The 13421-nt window shown below is 51.4% G+C and overlaps 1 protein-coding gene across 1 annotated transcript in view; it reads right to left on the bottom strand.

The window, feature by feature from the left end:
- Positions 1-13421, bottom strand: part of GALNT17 (polypeptide N-acetylgalactosaminyltransferase 17) — a 214246-nt gene that overhangs the window by 107399 nt on the left and 93426 nt on the right. The window lies entirely within an intron of this gene.

Genomic DNA, 13421 nt, shown 5'->3' with positions numbered 1-13421 from the left:
TCTGCAGCAGTTATTAGGCTCATTTAAGCACCAAATTAAGCAAAGAGTGGGAGGAAAGACTGATGAAACCAAAATCTGATCTCCTGCTCCAAGTTTAACCTTAACCTGGCAGCTCTGTCTGCTTCTATGCTTATTTTTAATTTAGTAATGCTCTGATGATTTATTTCCATATTAAAGCCTGTTTCACAAAAGCTGAAAAAGAAACGACTGCAGGGGCAGCAAATTCTCCCTCAGAGCTGAAACGAAGCCACTTCTGCAGGCACACAGGGAATGCGGGCTGATTTATGGCCAGCTAGGCCAAGGGAAGCACTGCTGCCTGGAAAATAAGCACTCAAACGACATTGTCTGCCCTGCTAAAACAGAAAACGTGGCTCTGCTGCAAGCCCTGAGCACTGCTGGGGCTGCAGAGCCTCTTGCTTTGTGTCAAGGCCTGCCTGGAAATCTTGGACAGGGCTGAGAGCCGCTCTGGATGGAAGATGTGGAGGCACCACCAGCCTGGTGCCACAGCCCACAAAAACTGCTAATCCTGTGGTATGCTTGTTCCCATGAATTCCCAAGTGATTTCTCCTGGCAGTAACTGCAGGTTCCCATCCCCAAATCAGGCGGAACAATCCAGCAAAGCAGCCATCTGCTTCCTCCATCTCCTCATTCCTGTTCCAAAAGGAATTGGGATCGCTCCTTTCCGTCCTTTCCACTTTATTTTTAGAGCGTCTTCAGCCAGAGCTCAGCTCCCCACCCTTAAAACTGCACCCTGTGTGCTTCTCTCTCCTTCCAACCAAGTGTTCTTCCAGCAGGAATATTCTAGTGGACACAAAATGTTTGGTGACCAGTGGACAGAGAGCTTTGCAACACAAAGAAAACAAACCATCTTGTGGATTAGACAGACCTAGATCCTGAAATTCACACTGAGGACGGGCAAAGAGCTTCAGCAGACTTTGTCATCTCCGAGAAAACCAGATTTTTCATTTTGTTCCCTCTCAGAAAAGTGACAAACCCATGACTGCCCACACACAAGTGCAGCTGCCTACGGACACAGGGAAAATACAGAACTCACAGCTCCTGGAGTTTGTTTGGTTTCTGCTCTGGAGATGATACCCACACAGCTGTCAAGTGGAGCAGAGAGATAAGCCTAAACACGAGGCTGACAGAGCTCTCAGGAAGTGCTCCCATCCCTTTCCTTCCCCAAGAAGAAGCCAGCAATGCACTGAGACATCCCAATGCCCTGGGAAAGAGAAGGAGGCTCAGGGGACGTGCTGTATGAGGTTAGTGGGGACACTGGAGCACCTCCCCTATGGAGACGGGCTGGGAAAGCTGGGATTGCTCAGCCTGGGAAAGAGGAGGTTGTGTGGAGACCTCACAGCCCCTCCCAGGGTCTGGAGGGGCTCCAGGGAAGGCAGAGAGGGACCCTGCATCAGGAACTGGAGGGACAGGACAAGGGGAATGGGGTCAAACTGCCAGAGGGCAGGGATGGATGGGATATTGGGAAGGAATTGTTCCCTGGGAGGCTGCCCAGGGAAGCTGTGGCTGCCCCTGGATCCCTGGAAGTGTCCAAGGCCAGGCTGGACGGGGCTTGGAGCACCCTGGGATGGTGGAAGGACCAAGGCCTGATCCCTCTGTGAAATTCCACCACATGCAGGGAAGAGCAGCTTTTAACACTCCCATTTTCCTGCATCGACTACTCCATCCCAACAGCTTCGTATCATGATCTGCCTTATTGTACCTTCCAGTGCACACAGCCCACCAGGGAGCTTCCCAATTCCTCCAAACTTGGAGCAAAATGCATCAAACTTCATCCTCACACCCCTTCTCAGTGCCAGCCTTTGCTCCTGCCTCTGTTTTGGCTGCAAATGTTCTTGACACATTTAATGGTTCAACTGCAGTCCCACTCAGGACTGCCACAGTTTCAAAATCTCATGTGGCACCTTCCCTGGAGCCTGTAGCTCTCCAAGTTTTTAGTTCTGCCTGCATGGAGTTTGTACCAAGAGAAATGCACAATTCCTTGGCACCCTGCCTTAGCTGACTTCCCACACCTCAAGAAAAAGTTCTGTCATTGCAACAGGAAAAAAAAAAAAAAGAACTTTTCCCTAAAAAAGAAGCCAGAACCACGGGATCACATGGCCATTAAGTCCCATTTGTGGAGAATCTTGGAAACCTGTCAGCTGCTCTTTCCTCCCAGGGCTGGGCTTGACAGAGCAGCAGTGATAAACGGGGAGGCAATCAGGGTGCACATCTGGGGCTGTGATTGATGCCTTTCCTCACTGCCAGCAGAGCTGTGCTGGTGCTGCCAGGGCTGGTCACAGGGGGCCAGGGCCTCTGCAGGCACCAATCCCCTGCTCAGCAGAGGGAAAAGCTCCTTCCAAACAGTCCCAGCAGTGACTTTGGGAAGGACTGACAGAGCAAACCTGAGCCTGCCTCTCTGCAGGGAGTGAGGAGCCTCTGTGGAGGCTGCTCTGGGTGTGGAGCCCACCCTGTGCCACCTTTTCCCAGCACCAAACCCTCCTCCTAAGCCCGGGTCTCCCATTCAGATCAGTTTGCTGCAGCCACTGAGGTCTTATGGCAGCACTCAAAAACGCTGGCAGATGTTCACCTAAGTATTTCGTGTCCTTTTCTTTTCCCCTCCCAGAGTACTTTTTCCTGAAGGGAAAGCACAGAGAGTGCAGAGAGGAGGGGGAAGGACACACCAGGCTGGTGTTCAGCAGGGCTGGCACGGCATTAACCCAGCACAGCCCACAGCTGTGGCTTGCAGCGTGCCAGCCCCGTACCAATGCCTCAACACCTGCAAATTTAAACCAGGCCTAAAGAAGGGAGGGGATGGGCTGCAGGGCAGTAAAAGGCTGCTCCCCAGGGCAGATGAGCCCGGAGCAGCCCCAGCCCCTCGCAGACACCCGATTTCTCTGTGTCCTGTGGCAGGCTCACAGCAGCTCCATGTCCCCAGCAGAGGCGAGTGTGCCCAGGCATTGATCAGAGCAAAGCGAGCACGAGTCAGATCAGGCTCAGAACAACCCCAAGCTGTGCTCATTAGCAAGGACCTGCTCGTTTTCTGACAGTACAGCAGCTACAAGGCACCAGGGATTGGAAAAGGTGTTCATTAAGCACCACGGGGCCCACGGCTCCCTCAGCTGTCACGGCACAACCTCGGCCAGAGCTGCTCCCACCAGCTGCTCCCAGCCTCCATCCCCCTGCAACAGACTTTGGCTCTGCCCAGGCCCTCTCAGCACTGCAAGCACAGAGGGTTTCTGATTTGGAGACCCCAGAAATCCTAATGAGCTCTGAGGACTCCTCCACACCTCAGGTGTGTCCAGGTAGCGTTCGTACCCCTGAGCCAAAGCTGAGGAGCTCGTGGTGGGGAAGGGGGAGCAGGGATGATCCAGCACCTCCCCAGGCCCTTCAGGATGAGCAGGGCTGATGCTCACCTGTGAAGCTCCTACAAATGGGCTTCTGTGGGTAGGGAGCCCAGAGCCAGCCCCATGTACATCATTTCCAGGCACTGACAGGATCAAAACCAGCAACTAAAACATGTTCCTGGGTGACTTCACTCACACAGGAATGCCAAAATTCCCTGGCAGCAGTGCAGGCTGCAGTGCTCGAGCTGTGCTTTGAAAGAGCCCAGCAGTAACTCCACCAAGAGCTGGTGTGGGTGCAGAAGGCAGCAAATCCCAACTCTGGAGCTGTTCATCCCCAGAGGGGAGGTGGGGAAAGGGTGGGGGCACCCACAGGTGTCATGGAATCCCAGAATGGGCTGAGTTGGAAGGAACCTCAAAGCCCATCCAGTGCCACCCCTGCCAGGGCAGGGACACCTCCCACTGTCCCAGGCTGCTCCCAGCCCCAGTGTCCAGCCTGGCCTTGGGCACTGCCAGGGATCCAGGGGCAGCCACAGCTTCTCTGGGCACCCTGTGCCAGGGCCTGCCCACCCTCACACCCAGGAATTCCATCCCAATATCCCATCTAAACCCACTCTCAGTTTAATGCCACCTGCCTTGTCCTGTCCCTCCAGGCCCTTGTAGAGTCTCCTTCCAGCCCTCCCATAGCCCCTTCAGGTCCTGGAACGCCCCAGTGAGGTCACCCCAAAGCTTCTCCTCTCCAGGTGAACAATCCCAGCTCTCCCAGCCTCTCCTCCCAGCAGAGCTGCTCCATCCCTCGGATCACCCTGGAGCCTCCTCTGGGCTCCTCCAGCAGCTCCAGCTCCTCCCTGTGCTGGGCCAGGGCTGGGGCAGCTCTGCAGGTGGGGTCTCACGGACCATCAGGACCCTCCCAACTGCTCTCCCTCAGATTTCCCATTTGCAGATTTTCAAAGCTGTGCTGGGAACCCGGGATGAAGGGAGGTGCCCCCCTGGCTTTTGGGTTTGCCAGGGCCCTGCTCCCATCCCTGGGAAGACACTCCACAAGCACCAGGAAGACATTCCAGGGTGGAATCTGGGGGAGATTCAGTCCAGCACAAAGCAGCAGGAGGGGCTCTGGGCAGGGAGGGACGGGAGAGTTTGGAAAACCTCCCATGCTCCAAGGCTGAGGGGCCGGGAGCTCCCAGGGCATCCAGCACTTACTGCTGCAGCCCGTGAGGATGAGAGCAAGGATCCATTTTCCCTTTAATTTAATCTAGGCCTATTTATGCACTGCTGGCTGCAAAGGACAGTGAATTAAAGTGCACATGAAAGGAAATCATAGCCCTCAGCCCTGGCTCTCAAACGCTCTCTAAAGTCTGTTTGATGAAGGGCTGCTCTGCTTTGTCACCGAGCGCCCCTAGGCTCCATTATCACTGCTTTGTTTGGAGTCCTCACCTCCAAAGTCATTAAATACTTGCATTCTAATGAAAATGGATTGGTTTTGGCCAATAAATCACTTGAAAGCCATCTGCCAGTGAAAAAAAAAAAACTTCAAAAAGCCAAATTCCCCCAACTCCTCCTCGCATATTTTTCCCCTCTGCTTTCGATTTTAGAGGGAAAATATGTTTGGATAATCCATCAATGGCAGCTTTCTCCTGGGAAGTGTGAACAGACCACAGAAAAGGCTCAGCTTGGCTTTGGCTTCCAAAATCACTTCATGGACCACTCGGAAACAATTCAGGCAGCGGGGTATGAGCTCCGAATATTGGTGTGCCCCAGATTGTTTTGTTTTTATTAATAAGATTATTGCAGTGAAAACAGGCTCTCTGAAGCTTAATTTTCCTAGCAATTGTTAAATAATTTAATACCCATCTTTTCTGTCTCTTTAATGCCTCTGAAAAAATCAAAACCCGTCACAAATTAAAGGCCAAATCCTGTTTACTCTTTCCATTTCTAAAGCAACTCTGACATCAATAAAGGCTGGTTTTGTGACTTGGGCTCAGATTAAAGTTCTGTCAGTGCAAGTAGTTTTATTTTTTCAACCAGGAGCATAATTTTTTTTTTTCTTTTTAATCAAAATAATTCTCTTATGCAAAGCTCTAAAAATACAAAAGCAAATGCTTCCAGTATGGCCAGCGTGGTTTTCTTCATGAAAATGGATTACATGAACATTTCCTGCCAATAAACTACAGCTCCCTTCAGGAAGGAGGATTTGCTCCCTTGCCTGCAGCTCTGTTCCCCCCCTGAAGGGACAAGCCAGGGGCTCAGTGTCCCTGCCCAGTTTCCAAGGCCTTTCAGGGGGAAGCTGGGCTGACTGGTGCTTGAGGGATTTCAGTTTTACTTGCAGTAACACCTTTAATTTGGCCTAGAGTGGTGGTTTTGTAGAATCACAGAATAACCTGAGCTGGAAGGGACCCACAGGATCAGCGATCCAACTCCTGGCTCTGCACAGACACCCAACAATCCCACCCCTCCTGGCCCTTCACCACCTCCCTGTCCCTCCCTTGGATCATCTCCAGTAACTCTGGATCTTTCTTACACTGCCCCCAGCACAGAGCAGAGAGGGACAATCACAGCCTTAAAGCCTTTATAAGTGTCCCAGGATGCCCAGAACGATGATGGAATTTGCACCATCATCAAGACTTCCTGCATTTATTTTCATCCAGGAATCACTGAAACAACCAAGGAGCCCCCCAAATTACTGACTCCAGCCAGCCACTTCTCAGGCAAAGCAGAGAAATGTCCTGGCAACAACAAGCAGCCCCACCCAAGGCTGGGCAGGGCTGCAGGGGGTTCCATCTGCACCACGCTGGCCTGGAGGCTCAGCCCTCACGGATGGATGTCCCCCGTTCCTTCCCTGGGGCAGGTATTTCATACTGAACCCAAATCCCACTCCATGCCCCCAAATGTCCCACCTCAAGGGTGCTCAAACACTGCTTTTGCAAGGTCACTTGGCCAAACCAGCCAGGCACGAGCCCAGCTGGGTCCCTCTGCCACGGCGCTGTGACAGCCCTGCCCCCAGCACTGGGAAGCTGCACAAACACAGCTCCTCCACTCCAGAAGCTTCTCCCTAACCCACAGAAGAATCACATGGCTTTGGGCCGTCCCCCAAACCCTGGTGCTTGGTGGGGACCTTGCCAAGTTTCAGCAAGGATCTTCTGCTCTGGGTGCAGCCAATCCCAAGGAGATTCCCTTCCAAGAATACCAGGATCCAGCACTGACATCCATGGAGAGCCTGCTCATCCCACGGGCTGCTGCCAACCAGCCCCAGGTGCACAGAGCTCAGGTGCCCCCTCAGCAGAGGCTCTCCAGGCAGTGACATCAATCTGCTCATCTTGTAAAACCTGACACCACTACAAGTTATTACAGAGCCTTCTTTACACTTGGCACTAAATTAGGTGACATTAAAACCCAGCAGATGAAGAATTCCTCATAAAGGGGCCCAACAGCAGCAATCTGAGCTCCAACACGTCCGTGGCAGCTTTCTCACACCACAGGGAATCTCTGGGAAGTTTAAGAGCTTCAAATTAGCACACCAGGGAGTGAAGGCCACTTTGTGCAGCCAGTTGAGGATCACTTCTCCCAGTACCGTTAACATAAAAACTGAGAAAGTCAATTAAAAGATTTTTTACTATGTGGCCTCAAATCATCCCCAAAAAACCCTCAGCATTAAAAGGAAAACCCAAACTGAGAACACTGAAGAGGTTCTTGCTGGAGTACTTTAGAAGCTGATAAAGCACTTGATGGTTTTAATTTAATCTGGAGATGGATGACAAAGTTATTGAGGTCATGATTCTGACCTAAATCTTCCCTCTCCTACATTTCGAGCCCAAACAAGACTGACGCTAATTAAACAAAAAAAAATCCCTCCATTTCTTCTCTACTAGACCAGGCTGGACAGGGCTGGGAGCAGCCTGGGACAGTGGGAGGTGTCCCTGCCCATGGCAGGGGTGGCACTGGGTGAGCTTTAAAGTCCCTTCCAACCCAAAATATTCTGGGATTCTTCTGTTATTTGTTTTCAAGATTTCAGAGCTTCATTCTCTGTGGCAGCCAGGAGTGATCAGACCTTGGGTTTCAGCTTCACACCCCTGGAAGCACAGCTCTCCAGGAGCTCAGGATGGATGGGTTTGATTTTGTTCAGGTGTTTACACAACAAGATGTTTGCAGCAGCTCTTTCCAGAAGCACCAACAAAGCCTTGCCTGGGGAAGAATCACAGAATCATGGAATGGGTTGGGTTGGAAGGACCTTAAAGCCCACCCAGTGCCACCCCTGCCATGGGCAGGGACACCTCCCACTGTCCCAGGCTGCTCCCAGCCCCAATGTCCAGCCTGGCCTTGGACACTTCCAGGTTGTTCCCATGCTGGACCAAGGTCTGGCCCAAAGTCCTTTGGGGCTCCAGGGATTTTGCTGGAAATGATGCTGAGCCCTGACATGGAACTGCAGCCAGTGCAGGGATGGAGGAGAACCAGACCTCAAGGGAGATAAAGCCTTTGGGTGGCCAACACAGAGCTCTGGTCTCCTTGAGCTGCTCAAGGAGAGGGCCTGGCCTTTAGAGCCTGGGGTGGATCACCAGTGCCAACATCTTATCTTCCTGTTTGATTTAAATTTTATCTGTTTAAATTTCATATGAAGCCATTGAAGAGCTCCATGAGCCTTCTGCAGCTGTTGGGACATTCCCACCCATCCCATCTCATCCCATCCCATCCCATCCCATCCCTCTAAGCAAACACCACCATCTTCTCACACATTCCAGATGAGGTTTCCAAAAACAAATTCTCATTTCACTGCCCCACATCTGGCTCCTATGGAAATCTTTCCCTCAACTTCCAAATGCCAGAAGAGTGAGAACATTTTAAACCATCTTCACACAGAATCAGAGACCTTCCTGCAGTTTGGAGATGTTAAAGCCAGAAAGAACCAATTTAAAAAATATTCAGCATTTTGTACAAACGCCTCAAGTTTTTTTCAAAACAAACCAACAGAAACCCAGGACAAATCCTGAAAATCCTGCCTATTCCTCACACCTGTGTCCAGGCACCATCCCTGAGATGCCTTCTGCCACCTTGAGCAGCTCAGTGGTGATGAAATTATTTATAAGAGTTTAAGCAAACCTGTCTGAATCTGTTACTGAGGGTCTGATGTGCACCTTGCTCACCCTGCAAGGGTGTGGATGTGGGATGTGCCACAGGAACCACTTGTCCCAGGCACGGAGATCCTCTTCCATCATTTTATGGCAGTAGAGATTATTCCCAAGAGCCCATAGCTGCTTCAGAGGTTGTGCAAATCCTGTGTGCACAGAAGTTTCAGGCTGTTACAGTGAATTCCTAATTCCTAGGAATTAGACTAAATGAGGAAAGAAACAGCATTTGTTTAATTAAAACAAAGAAAACACCTTTGGGCTTTTGAATGCCATCATGGGATGGTGGCTGCAGGAAGCCCCACGGAAAAATCAATAGTTAGTGGTTTCTGGAATGAATAAATAAATATGATAATGATCCCACCACAAATCCCTAAGGTCCAGTGAAAGCCCAGCCACCAGAGAGGGGCAGCTCAGCACCCCCTGAGCTCTGTGACTGAGGAACACTTTAATTAAACACAAACTCTTTGTTAAGCAGCAGAACCTTCTCCCCGCTCCTGGGCCATACTCAATAACCTAAAACCCCTCTGCTTTTCCCATCTCCACCCCTGCATCATTCCCACACCTGGGATGAAGTTTGCTCTTTCCTAAGTACACTGCAAAAGCAAACTCATTAACATTTGTGAGGCTGAGACAGCAGGTAATTGGGTGGGTTAATTAACATTATTTTCATCTTTATAAAAGAACCCCAAACCTATCAGCCCTTCTATTCTTTCCTGATCCATAACTCTCAAACCCCATTTCCTCCTCACAATTATCTTCATTCTAATTAAATGAGCTTTTGTCTTCCAGCACCAGTAAAGATGAAGTGCCACATAAAACATCTGCAGCACAGCCCTGTCTGAAGCCCAGTTTAACCTAAAAGCTGCTCCCATCTGTGCATGGCAGGCTTGGAAAGAGGCTTCTTGTCACCTCTGGAGCCACCTGAGAGCTTCTCCAGCCCCAACACCTAATGGGGGTTGCTCACCAAGGGAGCCACTGAGGCTCCGCACAGCCACGTGTGGAAAAGGCAAAGAGAAAGTCAGGAAATCCATCACGTTGTAAATAATCCAATCTATCCAGGGAGAGGGTGCAGTCAGCAGCCCTGAAGCGTTCCAAGAATGGGCAGACCTGGCATCTCACAACGTGGTTTATTGGGCATGGGGGCACCTGCTCAGGGGCTGGCCTTGAGGGTCTCGGAGAGCTTTTCCACCCTCAGAGGCTCTGTGATGCCAGTGACAGCAGCTCACTGCCCTGTCCCCCCACCGAGGGACCCAGGCAGCAAAGATCCAGGTTGCACAACTCCTGCCAGCAGAAAGGTGTGGCCAGCCCCATTTCCACGCTCAGGTGAGTGTCCCTCAGCCCCAGGGCTGCTCAGTGTTCACTCATGTGGCTCCTGGATGAGATCCAGGGGCAGGAGAGCATTTCATTGTTTTCCTGGACCAGACCCCTGGAGCCATCAGTGTCTCACACCTGTAATTACAAATCCTGGGGCTGCCTCTGAAGCACCATCAGCACATGGAGCCAGAAACCTCCCAGATTTCAGCAGCTTTTGGACCAAAGCTGATGCGACACAACCAAACCAGGCCAGGCTCTGGGGTTCACACCAGTGAAACAACAGGCTCCAGACCTCAATGAACCTCAAAAAAGCTCATGTTCTGTCAGGGGGAAATAAATCATTCCTGAGGATGCTAAAACCTGGGTCCCACCATGGGATACGCCAAGACCAGGTCATCAATCTGCTGTTTCACAGCATCTCCAAAGATCTCACTTGGATTTCCCACAGGTCACTGAAAGCATCAGCTTTCTTCCATTTTTTGTGGCCTCACAGGTTTCTGGGCCCTCAGCAAACTCTGATCAACACCTGTCATCAATAACTGGATCAATCCTGGCTACATCTCCACAGCAAAGCACATCCAGCCACGGAATGCAGGCACAGATTCCCTCCTAGCACTCAGCAGGAAATCCCAGCAGCCCTGCACCTCGCTGTGGTGAAGATCAGGATCTCTGTGATGACCATTTCCGATGTCATTTTCTGTCTGCCTCTTCTGGGAGAGCTAATTCAGCCACGATCCATTACCCTGGAATCACAGCTTTATCTCCTGCACAGAGGTAGGCAGAGCCTGGCAAGGCAAGCCTGGCTGTGAAATCAGGCCCAGCTAGTGCTGAGACTGGGGGGATCTTTGGTGTATCAGCATTTTAGATGTTAATGTGACAAAAATACAGCAGCAGATGTACTGCAGAGCCCAGGTGTTAGAGCAGAATTCCCCCCAGGGATTCAGTGAGGCTGTTTCTTGCAGGGTATTACTGGGTGAAGCAGGAGCCAGTTTGAGACTGGGCCATATTTTAGACGAATTTCATTTCAAAGAGGCCATCAGCTCTCTGCCTGGATAATCATATCTGGGAATTAGCCCCGAGAGAAAACTGCCCCAAACATAGCCACAAGTTCTGTCTCCAGTCCCCACTGAGTGCATTTGGTCACTTGTGGGCTCACAGGGCTGGAGCAGCTCTGGTGGGCAGGGAACTTCTGGGGCTGCCACAGTCCCCAGGCACCGAGAGTAAACCCAAAAATAAGGGAGAAACTCTTTACTTCACTCCCATCCTTTCATCCTAAAATATCTCTAAAAAACTAATGTACCTCTGTATGCTGTAACTTCCAAACTTCCTCTAATCCCATGCCTAGGCACATGGAGCACTGCACTGGCATCCCTTCCATGCAAATATTGCTGCAAAGTGCAGATTTTCACAGCATTGTGTGGCACAGAAAGAGCTGCTGTCGTTATTTCTGGTCTGTGTGTGCTTCCCCAACAGGACAGAGGTGCCATTAGCCTCCTGCTGGGGACACTGCCCATTTATCTTCTCTAATCCTGCCCCAGTGCCTGCCAGCAATGATATTTCAGGTGTTTGATTATCCAACACGGCTGGGAGGTTCCTGGGTGTCTAAGGGCTGTGTCCTTCGCCCGGGCTCCCTCAAACCCCTGAGGCCTCTGCAGCAGAATCCACATTTCAGATGCCTTTAACAAATCCAGGTGTCTCCAGAACCCTCCTCTGGTCTCTTTTCCATGGAGCTGAGCGGGCAGATCCCTGGGATTACCAGGCTGTGGATGCCCTGGGGATAATGGGGCACCCCCTGCTCCAGGGTTGTGTCGAAAAGGGTTGTAGGAACCCCAGATAAAAACCTCTCCCAGCTCCTCCTGTCAGTGACTGTTTGCAATCAGATGAAATGCATGGATGTGATGCTCAGTGTCCTGCCCAGATTTTAGCACCATGCCTACATTTTTTAAAGATAAAACAAGCATCACAAAAACCTAACAGGACCTTCTGGCCAGCAGGAGCCAACTCCCACAGAAAACCCTTCCCTTCTGTGGGTCAGCAGCAGATCCATCCCCAGGCAGCACCTCTGGTTCTCTGCACCAAACCAAGGACAAGAAATGTGTTGTGGAAGTGTCCAACATCCCTGTGACCCCATTTACTCCTGGCTCATTGGTAACCCCAAACTGGTTCATATCTGGGGAGCCTGGGGCAAAGCCACATCCTAAAGAACCCAAATCCTCCTTGTGTAGGTCCTGACCTCCCCATTCCAACCCTTCATGATCACCCAACCCTCCAGCTCCCCTCAGGTCTCAGCTCAGAAACTCCTCAGCTCAGCACTCTCTGCCTTCTCATCTCCCCTCACATCAAACACCTTCCAAAAACCAACATCAAACATCTTCCAGAAACCAACCAACCAAACCTCACCTCCCCTGCCCCCAAACACCTTCCCCAAACCAAAGCTGTCCCTCCCCACGTGGCTCTGCCCCAGCTTCTCCTTAAGCACCCCTGAGTGCACTGACACAAACTCCAACCCCGTTCTGTGAGCACAACAGAGCAGAAGGTGTTGCAGATCTCTAAATGTCACATTGGGGGCTCCAGTTGCCTCAGTCACCTCAAGGGACAGGTTTTGAAGCCCAGCCAGCTCCCAGGGTGGTGCCACAGTCACAGGGGACACTCCTGGGTCTCCCAACTGCACCACTTTGGTTTAATAAAAGAGGTTGTTCTTCCTTGACTGCTGTATTTACTGGCTGAGAAAGGTTTATCCCAGCAGTGTTGATCCCCTTTTATCACCCTCCAGAGGCTCCAGCAAGAGCTGCCAGCACCACACTGCTCACACCTCACCTGCAAAGGCTTTTGGATTCCTCAGCTTTGGCTTCTGCATGGCCCAGCCATCCTTAAACAAGTCCAACAGCCTGAATTTGGTTAAAATAACTGTTTATTTGTCAAAGCCCTGATTCCTGTCCAGAATAAACTGACAGTTCCTCCTCTGAGGGCTGAATGAGCTGCCTGGAACAAGGGAACCAAAGGAATAACAAGAAGTCTCAGTGTGAATGGGAATAGACCTAATTCCAGCTCCCAGGGATTATGTCAGTGAGCAGAGCAGAGCTGCTTGGGTCCAGGATTCCCAGCAGGCAGGGACTGCACCGTGCAGCTGCTCTGGGCCTCAGGACGAGGCTTCTCCAGATCAACCACGCCAGGAGCCAGGGGGATCCGACCCTGCTGGCCAGACACCACTCCTGATAGAGCTTCACCTGTGATCCCTGGGGGCCGTGGAGGGAACACCTGTGAGCTGTGCACACAGAGCAGCCCCAGCTCCCAGCCACACCCAGCTCTCCCCTCCCCTCCTGCTCTGGGTTTGGGCTCATCCCACCCCTGAAGCCTGGCAGGGCTGGAGCGCATTTCAGAGCTGCCAACCCTTCAGCTGGAGTGTTACAACAGCCTGAGACACATTTCTCCAACGCTTGCCCTGGGAGGAGAGGGACTTTCCATTCAGGAAAACACAGTGCTGTGTTTCATGGATCCACACTCAATCCATTCCATGGGAATAACCTCCCCATTCCTCATGGTTTGCACAAACTAACACTGGAACTGAGGCAAAACCGCTTTGTCACCTGCACTGCAACACCAGACTGGCCAAATCTGCACAGTTCTGCACCTCCCCAGTGTGTTT

Source organism: Corvus hawaiiensis, chromosome 20, assembly GCF_020740725.1.
Source record: "Corvus hawaiiensis isolate bCorHaw1 chromosome 20, bCorHaw1.pri.cur, whole genome shotgun sequence".
In the NCBI taxonomy this organism is placed as follows: Eukaryota; Metazoa; Chordata; class Aves; order Passeriformes; family Corvidae; genus Corvus; species Corvus hawaiiensis.
The sequence above is the reverse complement of the archived record's forward strand: the minus strand, read 5'-3'. Positions and strand labels throughout refer to the sequence as shown.